This window comes from Centruroides sculpturatus, unplaced genomic scaffold, assembly GCF_000671375.1.
Source record: "Centruroides sculpturatus isolate CEXI.00-Female unplaced genomic scaffold, Cexi_2.0 scaffold640, whole genome shotgun sequence".
Taxonomy (NCBI): domain Eukaryota; kingdom Metazoa; phylum Arthropoda; class Arachnida; order Scorpiones; family Buthidae; genus Centruroides; species Centruroides sculpturatus.
This window is the reverse complement of record NW_019384805.1, coordinates 225,032-247,111: the sequence shown is the minus strand read 5'-3', so window position 1 is coordinate 247,111 and position 22,080 is coordinate 225,032. Positions and strand designations below refer to the sequence as shown.

The 22,080-nt window shown below is 28.2% G+C and overlaps 1 long non-coding RNA gene across 2 annotated transcripts; it reads right to left on the bottom strand.

The window, feature by feature from the left end:
* Positions 1–4,101: 4,101 nt before the first annotated feature.
* LOC111629652 lies at positions 4,102–20,062 on the bottom strand. 2 transcript variants are annotated; one of them, XR_002757385.1, is made up of 4 exons: positions 20,007–20,062; positions 13,054–13,141; positions 4,329–4,397; positions 4,102–4,245 (listed from the first exon to the last, which is right to left on the bottom strand). It is a non-coding gene; the product is annotated as an uncharacterized LOC111629652 (long non-coding RNA). The 2 variants fall into 2 exon arrangements; XR_002757384.1 differs by lacking the exon at positions 20,007–20,062 and having other exon boundaries at positions 13,054–13,249.
* Positions 20,063–22,080: the final 2,018 nt, after the last annotated feature.

Sequence of the window (22,080 nt, the reverse complement as noted above, 5' to 3'; positions counted from 1 at the left end):
TTATTGTTTTTATAGCATCATTTGTATGACGTATTAACGAACTAATAGAAAAAAATAAAATTAAAAAAATGGCTTATTTTAAATAATTAAATTGATAATCTTATTTCGGTACGTATTTTCGTAAATAGTCATACAAACACATTATTTTCGAAACTGAAAATCTCTTGACGAAAAAAAGGATTATCTGTGGAAATTTTTTTTTACTATAAATCCAATGAAATTAAGGATTACTCCTTAATCTTTTTTTAGGAACAGCAATTTACTTTAGGTTTTTTCTATTCCTTTAAAGGTTGTTTCCTTTACAGACAGAGGTATTAAGAAAGGATGTCAATTTAATGTTACTAAACTGTTGTGGCTACCTAGTAAATTCTATTCTTTTAAGATAAACTTTCTTACGTTTCTATTCTTAAAAGACACTTTAAAAAATCTTTAGGTTTTATTATTTTATTTTATTTTTATTTTTTTTTAAGGTACATCACACAATTCGATTGCTTTTGAATTCTTTATAGATTCTGTTTTCTAAATTTTCCCCTTCTTCAAAAATGAAGCTTGGTTGGTTGATTGATTTATCCGTTAATGCAGTATATTCTTTCTTGCATTTTTAAACTTCCTTAAAAATTCACCAATTCTCTTTTTATTTTTTTATTTTTTCTAGACTTTACTTTAACCATCCAAAGAGACATTCTTTCACTCTTTTATTCCAAAAAGTCATTTTTACCTTCCTCGCTAGCCATTTAGGATTATTGAGAGATTCTGCATCGAATGATACCAAAAATATTCTTAAGGAAGAAAAATATGCAAAGTTTAACTTTTATCACAAATCTAATATCTAAAATTAGCATAAACATAAAAGAAAAAAGGACAGCTCAAAGAACTACAAGCTCTCTCTCATCTCTCTCTTTTCTCTTTCAAACTATCGACTTCCACACAACGACATCCGACTCCATATTAATTAAGTTCGATATAAATCAAACGTTAAACTTTTAATTACTATTCTCAATTAAAGATTTGGGTTAATTACTGATTACTTAAATTATTTTAACTATTTTTATCAAATTAAAATCTCTCTCTCTTCTCCATTCTCTTAACTCGTCCCAGCAATCTCTCCTGTTAATTCAGTGTTTTAATAAACATCTCTTGTATATAGAATAAATTTAAACTTATAATAACTTATATATTAATAAAATTTTTTTTAATAATATTCCTACGAATTTATCGAAGGAGAAGAGTAATTCAATCGAAAACTGTGTTGTCTACGTAAAGCGGTGGAAGAATAACGCATTATTTATTAAGGTTATTTTATTTTATGTAAATGATAGCGAAATGGATTTTAAAATGTCAATGGTTCCTTCAGAATTTTCTTGACTTCCTATCCTGTTACTATAGCAACCGGTTGATTTGGTTTTCTTGACGTCACGTGACTCGCAGGTTCAATTTCAGGGAAGACTGAATACTGTGATGGCTTATTGTGAAGAAGACAAGACCAGGTTTATTTCCGCTTTCCTGTCGTCCTTCTTGTCACATATGTTGGATATTGTTTAATTGTCTTGTTTATTTGTTTATATATTATTCGAATTTGTTTCCTAAATTGACTTAATGCCAATTTATTAACTTTAATTTAATGTTTTCTCACTGATTTATCTACATTTACAATGAAATTCTTATAAAATTTCCTAGCAATTCTAGTCACGTTCGTTTCTTTTTCCTTTTGTAAATATGTTTCTAAAGAAATATCGGAAACCGATAGAAGTTAAAGAAACCTTTATTTTATTTTATATATTTTTTTTTTATAAACTTCTTATTATTTTACTTTTTCATTTTAAATATTTTAACGTCCTTTTATTTAGAAACTCCATTATTAAGAATTAACTACTCTCTCGATTTCCATCCGGATGATACGTTTTAAACATTAAAAGTCATGTGACTGTTATTTAAAGATAGGAAGCCGTGTATTCTCCTACAGGACCATTGTTTCTCCTTCAACTATTCCCTGGGGATGTTGAAAGTTAAGCGCTCCTTTTGGATTACTGTATTTAGAAAAGTACTATAGTTTGTCAGTTGGCTAACACGATTCTCTCCTCAGTTCGGTAACGAGACTCCGCGCCTGGGGACAGTCACCATGCCCAACTCTACTTTCTTTTTTACTAAATTCCCTTAAGGACTGCTGAAGTTGACACCCAAATGAAGATGCGAATATCTCCTTGGAGGTTGTACTTCCCCCCTCTTCCCTTTGACAGGTGGTTTTGTTTGTTTATAAAATAGCCAGCGTGGGGAAAAGTTGAGGAAAAAATGGCGTGTTTTCACAGTATTTTCTTCCAAGTTATTTATCTTACCGTCTTAACGGCCTGACATTACAAATTTTAAGAAAATACAGAAAACTTCTGGAGGAATGGGAAGAATTAGATGAAGATAAATTTCTGGAGAATGCAGAAAAACGCTATTTATTATTTAAAAAAAAAATACTTTTATCAATCCATAAAACACTTTTACTCGGATTATTTTTTTTTTTGTATAAGCATCGATTCTTACTTAGCTAAATCTCACTAAAGACATTTATCCTCGAATAAAAATAGAAAAAGAAAAAGTAATCTTTCATCAAACTTGATTCACTCTTAACTATACACTAACCATTAAGTAGAGAGATTCTACCCAATTTTTACTTTCCTGGTTGTTATATATAACAGAGGAAAGATATGGCGATCGGTCAAAAAATGATACCCCCAAGATTTTTATATTTTTGGATTCGAGGGACATTGAAAAGTTGAGAAAAGCAAAAACATTTGGGGATTTTTCTGTATGTATGGATGTGTGAGGGAGACAGGATTTTGTTCATCCCCTTTGGAGCTTAATAACTCCTGTACCTTTCGTCTAAAATTTTTGAAATTTCGCAGGAAGGTTTGTTTATTACGTGTATTGATGCTATTAAATTTTGGTGGTTAAAGGTCTAGGGGGTGGAGAGATAATGGGGATCGCGTATATCTCCAGTAGGGTCTGACTTAATGACGATTTTCCTCGTTATTAGCATTTATAATTTTTTATAAAACCCATCCCTACCATAAAAATTAAGCTTTATAACATTTTATAATAATTAAAAATATAAAAAGTTTTTTAATAAAATATCGTAACAGATGGCACCACCAAATGTTGCCGGGAAAGTTACGCAACTCGTTGCTTGATTGTATTAAACTAATAAATAATTAAATAACCAAAACGAATTTAAGTATTTAAATTATCTTTTAAGACTTTTATAAGTTGTTATGTTAAAAAAAAAATAATTTAAGAGTTTGATTTGATTTTATTTTTTTAAAGCATAAACTTGTATTTTTGGAAGTTTAATAAAATGACATTCTGGATCTTCTATGCTTTTTTCTCCTTTAGTTTTTTCGTTTTTTTAACAAGAAAAATCAATTATTTTTGTTTTTGCCTTGTAGTTTTTTCCAAAGCGGATCATTTATATAAAGCTCAGTTTGTTTTTTTATTATATATTTTTTTTATAAACTTCTTATTATTTTACTTTTTCATTTTAAATATTTTAACGTCCTTTTATTTAGAAACTCCATTATTAAGAATTAACTACTCTCTCGATTTCCATCCGGATGATACGTTTTAAACATTAAAAGTCATGTGACTGTTATTTAAAGATAGGAAGCCGTGTATTCTCCTACAGGACCATTGTTTCTCCTTCAACTATTCCCTGGGGATGTTGAAAGTTAAGCGCTCCTTTTGGATTACTGTATTTAGAAAAGTACTATAGTTTGTCAGTTGGCTAACACGATTCTCTCCTCAGTTCGGTAACGAGACTCCGCGCCTGGGGACAGTCACCATGCCCAACTCTACTTTCTTTTTTACTAAATTCCCTTAAGGACTGCTGAAGTTGACACCCAAATGAAGATGCGAATATCTCCTTGGAGGTTGTACTTCCCCCCTCTTCCCTTTGACAGGTGGTTTTGTTTGTTTATAAAATAGCCAGCGTGGGGAAAAGTTGAGGAAAAAATGGCGTGTTTTCACAGTATTTTNAAAAAAAAAAAATAATAATGGAGAACCACTACTCACATTGAAATGTCACTCTTTGATGGGTTTATATGGTCCCATTAGTTTCGTCAGTCACGTGACACGGTTACCGTGGCAACGGCGAGTGTGAACCAACTGGAAAATTAATTACTCAATAAAATAGAACGTATAACTTCAATTAAGAGCGCCTCTTCCACCTTTCATCTCTTAACGCCGGCTCGCTCTCTATTCTCACTAATAAAACCATTAAAAAAAATTAAATCACTTATTATTCATGCATACATTAAAATATAATTTATAAAAGTATATAAATATACCTAAGGAGGTAGAAAATCCTCTTTATCTTCTATTCATTTAACCACGCTCTTCTCTTACAGTTGTTCTTTCTGATGACGTAAAAATTTATTATTATTTTTTAAAGTTTTTGTTTTATTTTTTAAACTTTTTTTTTCTTTTTCTTTTTTCTTTCCTAAGATTGCTAGTTGTGACAGCGAACTTCTTTGGTAATTTATCTTTAGAGGAATGAACGGTAATGAGGTAGAAAGTGAACCAATTGGTTGCAAAAGCGGTGCAATATCTTTGAAAGTATCTTCCATTTTCTACGTTTTCTCTCAGGCAATCTACATATTTCAGTGGAGATTTTGAAATCCTGAATAGACATCCAAGGCAATGTCGTACATCATCGATACTCTGACCTCGATATTTCTTCTTGTATAGGTACATATACATATATGTACTAGATAGATACAAGCATTTTTTTTATTTTTTATTTTTTCCCCTGAAAAATTTTACTTTTATCGACGAAATGGGTTTGTTTTTAAAATATGTTAAATCAGTTTCTTGACTTTCCAATGGCCAATCTCATAAATATTGCCTGCTTCGAAAAATTATAAGTAAATTTTCATTTTTATCCATTTCTTTATCAGTACTTATTTTTGAAGTTTCCTCTACATTAATGCATATTAATGAATTTTATTAAGGTTATTTACATAATTAATAACGATATCCAGTTAAAAATATCCTTCAATATATGTTTGAAGACTTATATAATCGTTTCAGATCTTTTAACGATAATTTTTGTGCATTTTGATGAGAAAATACGCAATAATTATGAATTTTTTGTTGATTTTTTAATTCTTTATTTTATTATATATAAATAATATAAACTTTTAATACGTTTATTTGCATAATTAACTTTAAAACATTGCTAAAAGTACTTATTTACGTTACCTGCAATTGCTTTTATCCACTTATAAGCAAAGATTTTACAGACTGTTAATGGATAATAAGAAAAATGAATAACTTTATTCTAAAAATATTCATTCTGGCCTATATAAAAATGAATATTAATGAATTTTTTAAGCAAACACTGCCTCAAAATATGCTTATTTGTGAGCCAATATAGACCTCTATCTGTTCAATGTAGCCCATTTCAAGCTGTAAGGAGGTGATTCCACACATTTTAATTAGGGAACAGTAAGTATATCTATAGATTATTCAATTATAAATTTAATTTATTACAGTGTTTAATGCAATAGCCTTCATTATATAATTCCTGGCTTGAGTGAAATTTCTCCTATTAATTATTCATTCCCATAAATGTCTCGCACACACACACAAATAGTAGAAGGAGTTTAGGAAGCTACCTCTTCGTGCTATTGGTTAGAAACAAGAAATCTTAACGACTCTCAACATACCTTCGACTCTCCATGTCGTTAAATCTGCAGGTAATGACTATCTCTCCTAACTATCGAACAAACGGATTATCGAACGTATTTAAGAGTTCCCCAATTTAATACATCCTTTCTAATTAAAAAAAAAAAAAGAAGAGGATAACAAGAAGAATCGAAGCAATATATTTTAATTTTTAATTAAGAGATTTTAATTGTATATATTTCTATTCGCAAAAAATCGAATAATATTGAAATAGTGATAGATTATATCAAAGTCAACTGCTGAATAATGTAATTTTCTTGTCATATTCGTTAAAATAAACTCCTCAAAATGTCAAGCTTGAAAGAAAAAAACGAAAAGAATGTGTGCAGTGAAGCTACATTTACAGGCGTTGTAGATCTCTAGAAGTCATTTATTTATCAAAGAAATTATTCAAGTAAATTTCTGTAAACAAATAAGATTTAGAAGAAAAGAAAAGGGAAAAAAATAACACGAGCATAACGATTATGTGTCAGAAACTTTCTAACTTAAAATACATTTAATCGATTCTCAAATGATTAATAAAATTGTCAGTCTTAACTTATAAAAAAAACAAACAAGAAAAAATATACAAGAAAACAGCTTAATTAATTCCTCTATTATTTTTTTTAAAAAAATCGTTTTCCAATAATAAAATTTTAATTAATTCGCTAAACTAAATTTTATTATATAATCCTTAAAATCCGACTCGCCTACACCCCTCCTCCTTTTCGTTTATCATTAAATATATGGTTTAAATTATCGAGTTTGGAAAAAATTGTTCGCATTCTAGTAACCATGGCAACTTATATACGTCATCAATCCTTAGGAATTTAGTGTATTAAATTTAAATGCACAGATTTCTAGTTTAACTTCTCCTTGAGGTAGGAAAAAAAGTTATATTTACAGAAGTAGATAAATAAAATGCCAAATTCTAATAAATTATAAATCTGTTTCCAGTTTATAAACATAATTCTTCAAGTGTTTAAGCGTGAGAAGTGTTTCATTTCTATAAATAAATTATAATACGTATATTTTTATTTATTTATAAATATATATATTCACTATATAAATATATATTTGCACCACATTTTATATAAAATATAAATTTTTATATAAATATATATAATTTTAGAAAATATATATTTCACTATTTTCTATATTTAATGGAAAAAATTTTTTACTTTTCAAATAGAAAAGGAAAGTTTATTTTTTTTCCTTTATGCTGAATTTATTTTTCTTATTTTTTTAAAGGAGAAAAAAAAATATTAACTTTTGTTAGATCTCTTCTTGATCCTATTTTATACAAAGGTGCATTGAAATTTATAGAATAACAATGTATAATTTTGCTTAAAGTTTCAATTTACATATATTCTATACACAAATAATGGAGTAAAATGTATTTTAAATAAAAAATGATGATGATAAAAATCAAACGAAAGGAATATTCTTCTATGTATTCCTTCTCCATACAAATATTTCAAATATTTTTATATATATTTCCACTATTCTAAATTCCGTTTTATTCAACATTTTCTTCCAAATATTCCAATCAAAGAAGTTCTGTTATATTTCTTAGTTATCGTACCAACCAAGTGGATTATATAGATCGAGAGATATGAAGGCATCTGAGATTTCTCATACTTCTCCTTCGGAAATCTTTTTCTTTCTGTCAGTCAAATGTTTATTATCTGACCTCTTCAGGCATTTCTCCTTGCTTATTCCATCTTCAAATATATTATAAAAAAAAAAAGGGAACGTAATTTCAATATGAAACTGCATTGGAAGCTTACTAATATACCTCACCAATAATTCCTCTAATAACATTTTTAAAATAAATTACATTTATTTCCGAGATGTTAAAACCCCAAAAAAGTAATCTTAGAATTAAGAAAAAGTTAGGAAGATTTTCGATTGCGGTATCAATGAAGATAAACGTTTCTACTTGGTAGCAATTTCTTTTTAGATATCCCAAAATAATCCATACCTTCAAAGAGAAACAAATGAAGACAGAAACTGCTTCCAGACAAAGAGAATCTTTCTTTCTTAATTCACAATTTCGTCTCCTCGTTAATCTGTTGTCAGTTGATCCCCGTTCTTAAAAGGATTATCCAAACATCAAAAATTTATAAGAACACTACAGATCGCATTAAACAATAAATTCTATAAGGGAAAAAAAACTCCAGCAATCCTGTTTAATAATGCATTCAAGATGTAGAAAATTAAACAGCATCAAGTTTCCCTTAAAAAAAAATGGAAGAGCATATTTTATTTAGGTTTAAATTTTACTTTTTTTTATATTTTTTTAAGAATTTGTAAACGTATACAATAGGAGATGAGTAAGAGCTTCCTGAACTTTTCTATTCAATTCTAAAAGTGATGTAAGATTATTCAAACAGTTCTTTTCTTTAGTGTTGCTTCGAACTTTATTGCATTATAACAGGCGATAAAGTTAGAATAGAAAAAATTTTAAAATTGGTTTCGGGTTTAGTAAATACAATAAGTATTTTTAAAAACATTTAGAGAATTACAGGAATCTACTCGAAGTAACCCAAATACAATTGGACATTGACCAAATGAAGTATTGAAGTTTCCACATTGATGAAAAGACGAAAGAAAGCATTTATCTTAATATACTGTAGGAAAGCACAAAACTTCTGCTGATTCAGAGCCTTTTACTTTTATTTCAAATCGATTTTTTTACATGTGAGGTAGCAAGCATCTTTTATTTCATTCTCTTTTAGTCCTTCACTCAAATTTTCGATGACAGGATCTTAGAATTCAAAATAGAAACGTCGATTGAATTAGTATTTGAGTGGAGTTTTGGGTTTAATCTGTTTTTTCTTCATCTTTCTTTTCTCTCTTATTTTTTTTCTTTGTAAGATCTCTCTTCATATTTGAATAATTGTTTTATTTTTTCCTATAGAAGATCCAAAAAAACACCTGAGATATTTATGGGAGAGATATTTTGATGAAAATTGATGTTAGAAATGGGTTTTATCCTCTTATCTTGAATATCTTTACCGCGCTATTACTAGATTTAAATTACAGACAACAACTCAGAATGGATAAAATACGAAGAATACACACAATTCCATTTATATATTTAATTTCTTTACATATAAGTTAGATTTTTTTCTAATTTTTTAACATTTTTTTAAAAAAAACCTAAACATATAGATGTAATTGCTTGGACGAATACAAACTATAAAAGAAAATCTTAACTACGTGTCTAGTAAACAATCCGAAATTTTGATTTCTTTTAAAGTGGAAAAAAAACCACATGCGGGAATGTATAAAGAATAAGAAGAATCTCCACTTTCCCTACCTGTCTGTAAGGATTATGTGGGGTTATAAAGGAGGAAAAAAAGCTGGAAAGAAAAAGAATTTTTGTCTTTTCTTAGATCGAAAGAGATGCCATCCATCAATGTCACATCCACAGAAGAATTTGACAAACCTAGACAGGATTGTCATCGTCTATTTTATCAGAACAGGTTTAGTTAGAAAGGAATCCAAAAATCAGTTTGACCAAATTTATCCATTTTAAAAAATGTCTCCGGAGTTAGATTTGAAACGTTTAGAAAAAAGTTTTAAAAACAAAACCTATCCTTTTTTGTGGTGAATTGGATGTTGTCGAACTTATTTTTATTTTTTATTTCGAAATTATTCCCTATGTTACATCCACATCCTAATAATCGGGTTGTCCTTTAGAAAAATATGTTGAAATTTTTTTATTAGAAATAAAAATTTTAACCAATCAGCAAAACTAAAATTGTATTCGAATTAATTCTTGACTAATAAACCAATAAATTTATTTAAAAATCTTTCGTATTAATAATTTTAAATTTAATTGGTCGTCGGAAGTTTTGTTAACGCCCCCTTTTAACACGAAAATAACATTTAAACCAATCTAAGTTGTTTCGATATCTTCGACCAATCATCGAAGAGCTGTGGGCGGATTAAAAGAAAAAAAAATATATCAATTCTTTGAACTGATTGGTTATTTCACGAGAAATATTTTTCCTTTGATAGAAAGTTTTAGATAACCGCTCGCTGGTTCTCAATACATAAAAGATGGCAAATTTTCAACACTAAAGGGAGGATTTTTTTCTGCTTTTTTATTTCTTCTCGTAAGAAAGAAAGTCTTATCTAAAGACATGTTATCTTATCTTCTATATATGAAAAGGTAGATTTAAGCTAATGGGAGGCGCTTAATGATGTTGAGCCAATAATAGTGCCAAATTAGAAATTTATCCTCTAACCAAACTGTTAAGTCTATAATTTGAGAGCTGACAGATATGAAATGATGTAGCATCTGGATGAGATTGCACATCACAGACATTCTCCGCCCAATTTCCGGTTGTAAATTTTAGTAGTTATCCAATTCGGAGTCGTTCCATTTACGTAATATGAGTAGATCTAAACGTAGAAGCTAAATTTTATTTGCTTATAAGGATATTTATGAGCCGCATTCTTTCGTGAACCGGACAGGACTGCGATGGAACGTTGATCCCAATCGATTCTCTATGCTTGGTTAGAGCGGGCATAGAAAGATGACGTAAGTGATGACAGGACAGTCTGATAAACCACATCTCGCTGTTTCACGCTTGATTCGCGTCCAATTTTATTTCTAGACCGTCCTTATACAATCTGGGATCAATAGAAGTAAGAAATACAGTAGCAATAAATAAAGGAAGAGTGAGAATAATTCTTTAACATGCCCTAGATAATATTAGAGGATATAGTTCAAAGGTCATACTTCAGTTAGCCTTTGGACGATGATGAACAATGTCTTATCGTGTCCGATAATGTCCTGTCTGTTCTAAGTATGATCCATTTGTTGGAGCTTTCTCCCTAATACGTCTGGGGATGTTAGTTGTGATATATGGTATAAAATGTACACTTTGAACGCATTCCAATATTTTCTACTAGCCATATTTCTTTATATAATAAAAATATGATAGAATTATCATCGGGTATATGTTGCGTAATTTGAAAATTAATGGAGAAATTTTGACGCATAATTTGATAGAAGATAGCCTGCTCATAATCTGCATTGTCATTATTTATCCAAGTTATTAAGGTAAATAAACACGTTAAACTAATTTATGCTTTATTTTGGATGGAGTTTGCAGAGAATAACGACGTTTGCATTTATAATAAACTTATTTTTAACATTTAAATACGGACAGTCGAAAAATAGTTAAAAATTTAAACAAACTTCCATTCCAAATACCGTATTTCACTTTAACGGAAAATCAATTAAACTTTCTTTTTTTTTATAAAATAAATTTTTTAATAATTAAATAGTTTTACTCCATTTTGTAAATATGAAAAATGTTCTATATATTTTGCGTTATTTGTTTAATAAATAATAAATCAAATGAAATTTAATAAAATTGTAAACTTAATGTATTTATGAAATAAAACTTTGATAAAGAGAGTAAAAATCTAAAATGGATAAGAATTTTTCTTGGAAGAAATTCGCTAGACATGAAACAATTTACTATACTTGAAATAAAACAGCAAATGGCATAGACTAAATCGATGTTCTTTATCTGAAACGTCGACATACTAAGAAACAAACTGATAACACTACAAAGTTAATCTTTCTCACAACATTCGGAGTGCTTATAGAAGATCTGTAATAAATATCATTTCGTAAACACTAATAATTATTAATGCAAACAATTAATTAAGGTAATTCTCATGAAACTTATATCGGAAATAAGTAAATGAATTTGGGAGGGGGAAGGAAAAAAATCGTCAATGAATGATGGTACACGAGAGAGAAGTGATGGTAAGTTAACAGAAAAATAGTGAAAACTAGATCGTATATGAAAGTAGCGATAAATTACAGTATAAGAATGGCTCGGCATTTTAAAGAGAACAATTCATTTGCCATATTGTTACAAATTTCAAGATAAATTAAGAAACGAATAATACTGTATACGAATAGGCAGTTAGAAGAGCCCGAAGCTCTTTCTCTCGAATTTTATTTTACTCATGCTTTGTTGAATTTAATAAAATTATTAGTTTCTGAAAATTCATTTATGACTTTATTTCATGTATACCAAAGGATATTTTCTCCTACTTTCTTTTATATCTTAAGAAGACAGATTATTAGAGTTGGCTTATATTTCGTACGTAAAAATCAATTCTACGAATTTAATTTCCGATTTAAACAAATTTTCAAATATTTTTAAAAAATAAGAGGAAATAAACAGATTTCTCTTCTTATTTTTATATTAAAAATGATACTGTAGCTTAAGGTTTATACAAAGGTTAGCCTATAAGTTTCATTGTGATTGATACTAATTAAAATTTATTAATATAAATAAAATTAACAGATTTTATAAATGAAAAATTCCTAAAAATTGCATCGATTCGTTTCAATCATTTCATATTAAGAATAAATTTAAATTTCTTGTCATTATATAAAGATTAATACACTATTCTTATGAAATTCGTGTGTTTAATAGTCTTATGGATAGGCCTAACCCAAGTACAAACAGGTCAAGAACATAAACACTGTTTTATTTTCTTGTTTCTTTTGCTCTTGATATTTTTTGTTTTCTTGTCCTCTTGTTCCAGGTTTTTGTTTCTTTGTCGTTCTTGCTCCGGGTTATCGCGTACCAGTTTATCTCTGGTCAATTCGCTAATAGTACTTAAGTAACTGTTCTAGACGATTCTTAATAACATGTTAAACATAATAACAGCTTGATTTTTAGAAGGAAATAATTTAATTTTTTTTCATTCTCTTGATCTTATTTGTAGAAGGATTTATTTATTTATTTTTTTAACTTAAGCTAAAAATATGTTTAATTTACATTTAAAAAAAAGTTTAATAAATTACAAGTTTGTTGAAATATCCAACGTATTAATTGTAAATTAAATAGTTAAATCTCCTCATAAAATAACCTTTTAAATATATAAAAGCATAAACAAATTCTTATTCATTTTAAAGTAATTTATTCAAATTTTTATAACTCAATAAATAAGTAGTTTGAGAATTTTTACACCTGGATGGGTAATATTTTGCGTGATGTTTTTGCGAGAGAAAAACACAATTTTGTAAGAAAATTTTCTTGTAGTCGTTAGTTGGAAGAAGTAGAAATGCTAAGAGAATCCATCAGCGCTTTCAAAAATTACTGTTTTGGAAGATACGTTTATAAAATATGAAAAAGGATAACGGAAGTAGCAATTATTATAAAACATGAATTCAAAATGGAAGATCTTACTTGGGAAATAATAACAGTAATATCCAGCTTGAAAAGTACTCTATACTTGATTGAATTGATTTAACATACGCCCTATACACATAAGTTATATATATTTAAAGGAGCTTACTTTAATCGACGTTTGCATCGATTCTTCCAATAATACAGTCCATATGTTCTAACACGGGAATTTTGTCTTGTCTTTCTGTCTTTCTCTTCTGTAAAGAAATAAATCATTTAAATTTAATTATTGGATTAATATACTCAAAAGAAAAATTGAATTTCTCCAGCAAACTAAATTTTAAATTTCATAAATATTGTAGTAATCTAATTGGATAAGAGTTCTTTGAAATTTGTCACATGATGCTCACTAAAGTCCTAATTGGCATTTAAATTTAATCACGTGTCATATTACGTCCGTCTAATTAGTTGATTTAAATCGGTCCACGTGATACATTGCTTACCGGCAATTGATTAAATTTAAAATTAGCACGAGACTTAAGTTATCTTTTATTGGTTTAATTTAAAATTTTAAATTTATTCAATCGCTATTGGGTAATTCTAATCACGTGAATACTATGGCTTCTTACATTGGCTAGATTTTTTTAAAATTATGAATATTTTATCTTCCTTGTCAATCATAATTTAATTTTTTTATTTATCGTTTAGTAAACTGCTAAATTTAATAAAAAATATTAATTTCAAATAATAAAAAACGCAATTTTATATTAAATACAAAAGAAATTTTGTAAAATAACAGGAATTTATTTATATTTAAAATGTTTACAGTAATTTTTACATTGAAGTAATCGACAGATGGCGTTAGTAGCGTGTTTAATCGCTTTCACTTTTTATTTATTTATTTAATTAATTTATTTTTAATTAAGTAAAAACATTTTCATAATTAAACATAAAGCGTGAAACATTTCGAATAATTAATGAAGATTTAAACGAATTTTTTTAAATTTTAAATTGGCATTAATTTATTTGGACACACACACGCATTTGAAAAACAAAGTAAACGAAATGGAAGGATTTTTATCTAATTATTACTTGTAAATCTTTGAAATTGTTTTTCTTTCACAAGACAGGAAGTTTTAACTTGTCTGTAAATGAGTTCTTCTTACAGAAAATAAGGGAAAAAATAGGACTTCTAACATCGTTATCTCTTCAAACTTACTTCTCTTCAGATGAATTTAGTGTTGTTTGGTAAAGCTTTGCTATCTTCTACCAGATGCTAACATCTATTTATCAAGTTAAAGCGAATGTTTACTGACTTCCATACACATACACAATAATCCACCCCTTACATCACTAAAACGATGCCTTTTCCATAGCAAATATATAGAATATTCTCCATCTTTTAGTAAATTTCATATTTTATTCTAGAATTTGATGCTTTCAGGCGAATCTTTTCAATGTATTTTTTTTATTTTTCTATAAATATAAATATATATATATCTTCGGAATATTCTACATTTCTTATTATCGGTTTTTCTTAAAATATTCATAGCCATGTACCAAAGAAACAAAGTTTTATAGGATATATTGATTGGTAGTAAGCTACAAAATTGATGATAATTTGAAAAATATAAAATTGATTTTGTTTCTGACTGTTTCTTTAAATTTAAATATAGTAGATGATGTAATTAACTATAGTTAAAACTCGATTATTCGTGCTAAACTTAGTTTTGGGAGAGAGTTACGGCACTTTTTTCTATTGCCGTAATGAAGTACATGTACAGTATATACTGTACTGTATTTTACTGTACGTAAGCCTCCATTTCTATACTTTATTCTATTAATGTCTATAAATGCTACACTGTACAGTAAATAAACGGTAATTGTACAATACTTTACGTACACGATTGTATATTAATTGCGGATTGTAATTTTTCCATACTGGTAGGGGGAATTCTATTATCAGTCTACAGTATTTTCGTATCCGTCACGACACCCCGGATAATAGAGTTTCTTCTATATTCGATAATTTATTACAATTTTCGAATCTATAGTGTATAATTTTACATAAAAATGTCTTCAAAGATGTTGTATAAAGAAAAATTTTAATATATTTTTGAGTTCGTATCTTTGGATGTATTACATTCTTACATGCGCCCAAAGGTGATATAAGCTCTTCTAGAAACAACAAAAGTAAGCCCAATGGGCCTATATAAGTGAGAGAACTCGCATCAAAATTCTAAAATAAACTAAACAGAAATTCAGTAAAAAGATTTCAAAACGTAAGCGTGTCATAAACTAATACACGAATCAAAATCTCGAGATAAATCAGTTCTTAAATTCAAGATTGCGACATTATTATCGGTTTTCTCGAAGAACTAAGCAAGCTGTTCGAATTTAAGTTCTAGGAAAAGGGTGTAAGCAATCTTACAGTTGCATTTGATACGCTGTACGCATGGATAACTTAGGTAAGATAACTTTTCAGTTGTATAACGATGCGATGCAACCGATGATTTCTAGAGTTAATAGTCCGTAACGTTCAAAATACGTAAATATATATTTTTTAAAAAATTCGATTCACGTGTAAGCTTAAATTTTGGATTAATTCCAAAATATCTTATCTGTTTCCACAAGTTTCATGATAAATGAAACACTTGTAATCGTTTCGCTATGCTTCCTAGACGATAAGGCAGGGTTGATCGTGTCGTCACGTCACGAACATATAACACGCTACGTGACGACCCGATCCGATCTGAATTTTCTTTATTGATAACGATAATGTTATTCGTCCATATATATAGACTATATTTTATTTATTATTATTATTTTTCCCCTAATTTTTAAACCGAAACATTGCATGGATCCATCATGTTTTGATAGGGCNCTACCTGTCTGTAAGGATTATGTGGGGTTATAAAGGAGGAAAAAAAGCTGGAAAGAAAAAGAATTTTTGTCTTTTCTTAGATCGAAAGAGATGCCATCCATCAATGTCACATCCACAGAAGAATTTGACAAACCTAGACAGGATTGTCATCGTCTATTTTATCAGAACAGGTTTAGTTAGAAAGGAATCCAAAAATCAGTTTGACCAAATTTATCCATTTTAAAAAATGTCTCCGGAGTTAGATTTGAAACGTTTAGAAAAAAGTTTTAAAAACAAAACCTATCCTTTTTTGTGGTGAATTGGATGTTGTCGAACTTATTTTTATTTTTTATTTCGAAATTATTCCCTATGTTACATCCACATCCTAATAATCGGGTTGTCCTTTAGAAAAATATGTTGAAATTTTTTTATTAGAAATAAAAATTTTAAACATTATTTATTTGCACACCTTAAAAATCAACACAAATGGCTTATAGTATTATTTTTAGAGAAGATTTTAATCTACTTAAGTATTTTTTTTAACATTTTTTTTGCTACTTTACTCTCTTCTAGGTAAAATCTCTCCAAGCGTGATGATCGTCTTAATTTGTCGTTCGTGTATACGTGTTTTTCTTCTGTTTAATTAATGAGAGACTACATGATAAGCACACTTTTGCGGTAATTGGATGAATATACAGTAAGTAAACTGAAATATTACTTCAAATTTCGATACGCTGTATTCACATAGTTATATTTTCTACTAGTTCTCTTTAATTTGCAACGCCCTGATTGGAACATTAATTTTTAAATGTTTGAAAAATTATTTTAATTTTGTCAAATTAATGAGCAAACTAATTCGACATTTTTCAAGAAAATAAAAGTTATCCTCTTTCGCAGTGAGGTACCTGTACAGTACAGCAATTCGGATTCATTTTACTATATTTTTGCTCGTTTTTCGTACCTTATATTTTCAATTATCTGCTTTTTTTTCTATAAGTTTTTAAAAATATATTTAATAATCTAATATATAAAAAAAACCTATTTAAAAATTATTTTAAACTTTTTAAAATATTCTTCTTTTTCTGCTATTCTAGACTAGTTTTTTGCCCCCATCAGCATTTTCAGCTATTTTGACTTTTTCTTATTTCCTCTTCTGTAATTCCAATTATCTAAGAGTTTTTTCAGCTTTTGTATTTTTAATTATGTTGAACTTTTCTTTATTCGAGATTTTCAAATATTCTTTTTCTTAAATTTTCTCCAAAATTTTAATTAATTCTTTTATATATAGGCCTATATATATATAAACTTATAAATTTAAATTAAATTATTTTTCCTAAACTTCCTAAATTTTCAATTATGCTTATTCTAAATATTATCCTTTATAATTATAACTCTTTCTTTTTTGATTCAACAGTTTTAATTGCTTTCTTTAATTATTTTATTCTAGAGTTTCCTTTTTTTTTTTCTGGAAATTTTCAACTACTCTCTTTTTTCCTGGATTTTTATTTATTCCAGAACATTTATTTTTATATAATTTTCATTTTCAATTACCTAAATGCTCAAATTTTTTATATTTATAAATTTTATTCTTATATTTTTCTTTTTTTAATTTTCTAAATCCTCTTCTCTCTGTTCTTTCATACACACTTCCTCATTAAATTATCCTAGTCTTGAGCATTGATAAATCAAAGCAAGCAACATAGGCCTATATAAGTTTACACTAAAGTTAAATATAAATTATTTATAAGCCTATGTTTTATTAATATTTAAAACTAGATATAAAGACTTAATGCATATTTATTATTTAATTAAACTATGATTAAAATTTTAAATGTTTAGAGGATATTTCGATCCAATACATTATAAACCAATTTGAAGAAGTAAAAGTTATTGCAATTTCCATGGTATAAGTTATTTTAAGATCAGATTAAAAACAGTTTTAATTATGGTTTTAAATCTTTATTAAAGAATAAATTATAAATTAATAAATTCTTTACGAGAAATAATAATAAAAAATTAAAGAAAATGATTGCATAAAAATAATTTTAAGTGCTTTTTTCTTACTGGAATTTACCAATCAATGATATTTTAACAGCATTTTGGTCAATGACATTTCTCATTTTCATGGAATTTTCGTCTTTGTTGTTGTAGCTGCGTTGGATCACAGAAGATTTTCTGGTGATGCTGCTGTTTTCAAAATAGCTTTTATATATTTTTTAGTATAAAAAATATAAATTACTTGCAGAATTTATAGAATTTATAAGTTTATTAATGTGTTAAAATGAGAAGAAATGACGATCGAAGCTCACTTTACGAAAATTATCTCAATCAAATATTTATAATGAAACAATTCATCAATTCTCGAGTGAGTCACTTTAGAAATTCAACTGGTAACAATGTGACTCTTAGTTCCTTTTTTTATTATTAATTATTTCTGCTTTTGATGTGTAATTTCGATTTAAGAAACGAAAATATTTTTTTCAAGTGGACATCAAACTCATCAAAGAGTAATTTCCTTGACAAGGGATGTCTTCATTTCCTCGCTCGAAAGAACACAAATAACTCGCTTGCTGCTGATTAAAATTCTCTTTGTTTATCGCTAGAAGTAAAAAAATAAAAAGAATCTATCAAAGATCCGAAATAAATTGCAATGGTATAAAAAATAAATGAAATACCTTGGATGCAGCGAAGCTTAAATAGTAAAAGATTTCATCACACCCACCATTCCTTATCTAAGAGGCTTTCGTTTAACCACTCTGTATTTTTCCTATAAGGATGATGTCTAACCTTATACAGGTTAGTAAAAAGTGGCGTATAATGGAGATTTAAGAAGCATTTGGCATCTGCGTATTCATAAATCGCATTAAGTTTTGTATTGCTGCCGTGTGGTCTTCCATCTGCATTGTGGAGGAATCTACTCGTGTCACGACTCGCCATTGTCTGGCATATCTAATACAGATCCAGGTTAAACACTTTCCAGAATCATATCTAAATAAGATGAGTATAAAGTTGGATATATTCCTATATCGAATTTTCGAGGAAATATATAAAATGCACCACACGGAATAGGAACACTAATGCAATATAGAAACTAAAGAAAGGGACTCCGGGAAGTGTTTGCAGCATCGTTTTTTACGTATATATATATTTAAGTGAGTTGTAGAAAATTATTTTAAATGTGAAAGTTGAACAGAGTTACTTCTTTTTAGTACTAGACAGTGATTATGTTCGAATAGCGAACGTGATGTCTGGACGTGATTCTGAAACTGTGTTTGAGATGAGGAGACTGGTTTCGCGTTATTCGATCAATTGAATGTCCGATCTCCAGGGATGCACACAACTGAAAAGAACTGAATCTTTTCAACATCTTTTTCTTTACTATCTGACAAAAATTCATCTTGAAAACCAGCTTCGACTTGCCAAAATTCTACAAGAAATTACTTACAAAAATCTAATTATTCAGTACGAGAGTGTAGAAATTGTTGATTTTAAGTAATTTCGTTGCAAGGATTTCCTAAATAATCTTTCCATTAACTACGATAAATTATAGGCCGCTTCCCAGCAGATTTAATTAACGTAGTATTGTTCGATGCCGTACTACTCTTAACCGCGAAAACTACACACAAACACACGCATATTTTCCTATTAATCTGACCGGGAAAATTTCACGGAAATCCTCTAACTTCTTCTAAATCTGAAACGTTGCAACACATAATAATCTAGTAGCCTCCTATATTTAACTAGTTCTCGTATCATACTTTGCTACCGTACGCTTGAATTATGACTGTATAATACGCTTTCATTACTTGCCATTAGTGTGAGGTGTGTCCCTGTTTCTATCCACAAACTTGATCGATGTTTCGGTTGATATTGCTTAATTTCAGCCTCGGGTCATTCACTGTCCGTAGTTTAAACGCTTGTCCATTCCCTGGTTGGTCATTTTCAAATTTTTTCTCTCGCATGGACACTTTGCAGATCGATAAGGATTTTTTACCAATATCAATTTTGTTTCGTACTACATCGAAACTTTGTTATTTATGGCAAAATATACTTGTGCCATGATGTATTTATGCCTTTAGGCTGTCAAAGTCCAGTTTATCTAATATATAGCGACTAAAAGATGCGATAAGTAAACTGTCTTTACTTTAAAAAAACTTTATCGCCCTGTATATATAAGGAGAACACTTAAAACTTTTAAAATCCTATATTAAGTTTATAGTTTATATTTAATAAATTATAGAATTATACGTACAACTAACCTGTAAATAACGTTTGTTTCCATAGCTAAACACTGTAATCGAACCGATGGCTTAAGATTTGGGGATGATCTGTAAAACGTACAGTCTAAATAAAGAAAATTATTTATAAACAACATTTTTTTTGGTTTATAAAATTTATTTATTTATACATTTATCTTATTTCTAAATTCTCTGGGGTCTAACACCCACATCAAACCCCCTCCCATAAGTAGGCCACAGGATCGAATATAAAACAATGGCAATTTTATGAGAAAAATGACAGGAATTATTTTAATAAACTCAAATAATTTGTCGTAATTTATAAATACTTTTTAAAAAAATTATTGTGTTGTTATATCAAAAGGACAATATACAGGAAACAGCAGGAAAAACCTGCTTATATACAGACAAATATTTTTTAATTGATTTAATTACAACAATTATCTAAAGACCCAAATCATAGGACGAAGGATATATATATATATATATATACTTTTTTTACTTTTTATAGAACAAATTTATGACTAGAAGCAACTCGTGCAATTGTAATATAACTCGCTTATAAATCAAACAAGGTGCAAACAGATGTTTTTTTTTGTGTGTGTGTGTATGTTGTAAAGTATATTTGTCAGTAAGATTGTCGTGAAATTATTATTAAACGATATATCTTTCGTTCACCAAAATCTCTTGATGTATGGAGTTTTATTGTAAGAAGTCCATTAAAAATTTTTATTAAGACGTGAATGAGTATGTTATAAACATTTAAAATGTAATTAGGATAGTAAGATGTGCAAAATAAATTAAAGAAATTATGTATTAACTTTATATACTTACTCACGACACCAATACAGAATGCAAATATCAAAGGTCGAGTATTATAGGAGGGTGTAGAAGAGCTAAAAAAAACGATAACTCGGTATGAATTTTCATGGAATTTCTTAAAAAAATCAAATAAAATTTCTGTTTAAAATTCAAANTTTTTTTTTTTTTTTTTTTTTAGTTTTCTAACATAAAACCTGCTTGGAGAATTATTAAATTTTTAATAATAACTGCTATCTCATCACCAATTTTCTCATCCAATCTCCTTTATAAGATGGATTGAAAACTGGTTTTAATACTTCGATGAGCGACAACAGAAAAGGACGTTACTACGGTGCTTTTTCTTAATAGAAATAATTAATATAGAAAGTAATTTTTTTTCTGGAAGACGAGTTTCACGCCACTTCTCCATTTCAAGAAATATTCTCACAAGTTAGATGTTAATCTAGCAAGGAAACCTACCTTACCCACAAGAGACGTCTCGGACTAACCTTCATAAATTATATGCATTTTAATTAAACTAAAAAGCAAAAGATGTTTACAAGCTGAAATAAGGCGATCGATTTCTACATTTTAAGTATTGTATCTAAATTAAAAGCCATGCAAATCATATATCATTCTCTTTTATATAAAGTGCTGTTCGCTCTATTCGTTTACACTGTTTGAAAATATAGTAGAATATTTTTCTAACATTGTAAACTTTATATAAAATAAAATATCAGATTTTTATATGGCTTACAAAGTGAAGCTTTAATGAGGGAATATCCTGAAAATTACTGTTCTATTTATAAATTCTTTCAACTGTTCGTATTATTAGCTTAATCCGATTATTTTAAAATATTAAATAAAAATTATCATATATTTTTACTATGAAAATGATTTTAAATCGTTTTTATTCGAACTAACTATGATTATTTTCTATTTAATTGTGAGAATTTCATATTTTATTGATACCTTGCTCCAAATTACTGAATGTTATCATTTTAAATTGCTTAGAACTAATGCTAGCGGCAGTTTGGCATATGTAATCAAGGCTTTTGCTTAGGATCCTCGAGAGGGGGGAAGCTGAGAAATTTTCTCCCTCCCATAGAAAGTTTAGAGGCTTTTAGTGGTCTCTGCCCCTTTAAATTAATGCTATTTTACTAAAAAAAAGACTGCTTTATACTAATAAAAAAACATTTTGAGTATTTCATCTATTCAAAAATGGGGCCGCTCTATTCCAATGCCCCATATGAGTTTTCAGCAGTCCTGCTTAGGACATCATACTTTTATATTA